The 3,850-nt window shown below is 38.6% G+C and overlaps 1 pseudogene; it reads left to right on the forward strand.

Annotated features, from left to right (window-relative positions):
• Positions 1-405: 405 nt before the first annotated feature.
• On the forward strand, positions 406-3,002 carry LOC148550321 (uncharacterized; annotated as a pseudogene).
• Positions 3,003-3,850: the final 848 nt, after the last annotated feature.

The raw sequence follows: 3,850 nt of genomic DNA on the forward strand, positions 1-3,850 counted from the left end.
GGTTGTTTGGTTCGTTGTGAGCTTCCGATCAAGTTGCTAGTATATTATCCTCTCAAGAATACAAGTGGTTGGTTTTATTCAATTTTTTTGTTTCTTCTAATCTCTAAATGTTCGTTTGGATTGGTTTTAATTTTGCTTTGCATGTTTTGCTGGAGTAAATCCCATAATAGTCCCTGAGATTCCCGTGAATACCTAATGTAGTCCTCAAGATCCCAATTTTTCCACAGTAGTCCTCTAGATAGAGCTCTGAGCACTCATAGTGGTCCCTGGGCATATTTCTGGTGATGAGTCATCACCGGAGTGCTGACGTGGCGTCATTTCGTCACGCTGGATGGTTCCAAAACATCGTCGTTTTGGTTTGGCGCCCTTCTATGTAAAAACGGCGCCGTTTAGATGATATGTAGCATGAAACACAGTTTTGTCTCCAATGCAAACACTTCACTCATCTCTTCTTCTTCCACCCTCCAACTTCTTCTTCGTCTCTTCATCAATGGTGCTACCGTAAGATTCTGTTCTAGGGTTGAAAAGTTGAGAGAAGAACTAATCCCACTGAAGAGTCTTGTAGTTGTTCCCCTCCTCCACCAGAAGAACGAGGTTGCGACATCCTGATCAGACCCAAGGTAACCATTTTTTTATCTTGGATTTTCAATATAGTGTGGGTTCTTCATTATATGCAATTTGTTAGTGTGGTTGAGGTTTTGTCATTTTGTTATCATTTTAGTCTCTAGGTTTGAAGGTTAGTTGGGGTTTTGTGGGGTTGCTCTATTTTACTCGAATGAAACAGAAATATGATAAACGATATTTATGAAATTGAAAAAATATATGTTCTTATGGTGTTGATTTTGCTTTTGTTTTTTTTTTATTATGCAATTGTAGGCCAAGAAAATATGCTAGTATTAAGTAAAAATTTTGAATTTCTTGCAGATAGAAGAGAGGTTAGACATAATGTTTTATCATGTGGGTGATTTAAAAAAAAATACAGAAGGGATAATGGTATATTCTCCAAATAACAAGGCATGTGATCTAAACGCTGATACTCTAGATGTATTCTACATACGGAACTACCATAAGGAACTTGGGTATAATGACATAAAGCATTATTGGTAGCATGTTCCTGGAAAAGACTTGGAGAATGGGTTGAGAAATGTAAATAGTGACAAGAAAATAAGAGAGATGGTAAATTGTGCCATGAGAAATGATGGAGTGATTGATGTATATTTTGAGCATGGAGTGTCAGTGCCGGAGGTGTTAGAAGGCAATAACACAGTTGTATATTTGGATGATGATGGTGGAGCGGGGTGTAATACTACTACAGAGGCTGTTGTGAGTCTCCCCCCAAAATGAGACTTATGCAATCATAGTTACTCCCACTACCAATTTTGCACCCAGTAGGCATTGCAAGTCCAACCCCAACAAAAACAAGAAATCTCCAAGGAAAACACAACCATCACCCTCAAAAATCAAAGGTGTATCCACATCTAAAGTCACACAGCCACCACTAGTTTCAAAAACTCCAAGCTAGTCCAAGATGCCTACACAGAAGACTAACACTCCCTAGACTACCAACCCTCCCAAGACAAACAATCCTCCCCCAAGGCAACAAATCCCACCAAAATCATCTAGCCTATTAAGCCCACCAAGCCCAGCCAGTGCACCAAATTAGATAAGTCCAACAAACAAAAACTGTCCAACAAACCCAGTATATCAAGGAGACCTATACAAGGTTTGCTGTTAGAGGACTCAACAGCAAGGTATTTAACAATAAAGTTTTTTTTGAAGTGTCTTCTGACTCCTTTGACAGTGAAGAAGATAGCCTTTTTAGGCCAGGCCCTGAGAAAGACAGTTTCTCTGATTCTGATGTTGCAGAAAATGATATCAAGACTGGAAGTAGGATTAGGAGAAACAAGGTACAAACAAACATGCAATCCATAAATGTTAATCCACTGACAAAAGGGAAGGAGAAGATATTGCTTGAAGACAATACTTTAGTTCAGGAGGTTAGCGATGAGGAAGTTGATCTTGGATTTATCGGTAGTTTTACAGAAGGTGCAGAAAATGGATTGGATCCTGGTGTTGATTCAGATGACACTAATTCATGGCACTCGGAAGAGATAAAGACTCCTCCAAATTCAAAAGATGAGTTGGAAGAAGGCTATGATTCTGAGGATACATGTCCTATGTTTAGAGAGGGTACAAGGTTTGGGGAGCTCTATCTTGAGGTTGGCATGAAGTTTGGAACGAAGTGAAAATTTAGAAAAGCTGTGAGAGAATACACAATTCAAGAGGGTAGGAGCATAAAGCTGGTTAAGAATGATAATATAAGGTGCAGGGCAGTTTGTAAGGTTAAAGAGTGTCCATGGTGGCCTATGCATCAAGGGACCATAAGGACACGTGTTGGCAAATTAAAACCTTTAATGATGACTATACTTGTCCAAGAGAGGACAAAATTTGGGCTGCCAACAGAAACTGGATCTGCAACAAGCTTGTCAAAAAATTGAGAAAATATCCTAATTTTAAACACTGTGAGGCTACAACATATTTCAAGACACGATTTGATTTGACACTAAACAAGAACTCTATCTCAAAGGCCTTAATGGATGCTAGAAGTGTGGTGTATGGTTATGAGAAAGAGCAATATAGGATGGTTCGAGATTATAGTATGACCCTGCTAAAATCAAATCCTGGTTCCACGGTGCAAATATGTACCACACCACAACCAGATTGTGAAGTTACATTTGATAAGATGTATGTGTGCTTAAGTGGCTGTAAAAACGGGTTCAAGGCTGGCTGCCATCCGTTGATAGGCTTGGATGGTGCATTTCTAAAGACACAATTTGGTGGACAAATCTTGGTAGCAGTCGGATTAGACGCAAATCATCATATCTACCCAATAGCTTAGGCTATTGTTAGAGTGGAGAATACAAAGACCTGAAAATGGTTTCTTGAGTTACTACATTTAAACTTGGGCTACTACAAGGATAATAGTTGATACTTCATATTAGATATGCAAAAGGTATAGAGACATGTTACATTTTGTGCTAATCTGATTCTATGATATATTAATGCTTATATGTTAGATATGTGATTGTGCTGTTACATTAAGATTGTTGATAGTGTGATGATAGGAATGGTTAGTGTGACTAGTTAGGGACTATTATGGTTTGTTATATGCTGAATGTTAGGGAATTTTATGAGTATACTGACTGAATGTTAGGGACTTTTATGGGGACATTGAGTAAATACTAGGGACTTTTATGGTTATCAACTTGAGAGTCAGGGACTTTTATGGTTATATTAGATGAATGGTTAGATAGTTAGATATGTAAGCAGAAAATGATGTCTAAACTGTTCCATGAACCTGTCAAGGACTGATATCGGCGGTGCAAGAGGTGATGCCCAATGTGCATCACCGTTTTTGCGTTTGGCATTTATAAAAAAATTTCAACAAGAATTGGAAGGATCTACAGCTACGAGGTCTTTTGTGGGAATGTGCAAGGGCAACGACTTATCTAGAGTTCAGGGATGGAATGGATAAGATAAAAAGACTAAATGAGGATGTGTGGGCATATTTAGATAAGTGGCCAATGGATGCTTGGACCAGAAGCTTATTTAGCCATAAGCCGAAGTTGGATAGCATATGTAACAATGCATGTGAGGTGTTCAATGTTAAGATCAAGGATGCAAGAGCCAAGACCATTATAACATTGCTAGAGTGGGTTCGAATGTTCGTTATGTGGACCATCACCAAGAACAAGGTAAAATTAAACAATCACACTGAAAAGCTCACACCGGTTATAAAGAGTAGACTGGAGAAAGTCAGAAAAGAGGCTAAGAATTGGAAGCCTATTTG

The sequence above is a fragment of the Arachis ipaensis genome, chromosome B7, assembly GCF_059453495.1.
Source record: "Arachis ipaensis isolate K30076 ecotype BB chromosome B7, ASM5945349v1, whole genome shotgun sequence".
NCBI classification, from domain to species: domain Eukaryota; kingdom Viridiplantae; phylum Streptophyta; class Magnoliopsida; order Fabales; family Fabaceae; genus Arachis; species Arachis ipaensis.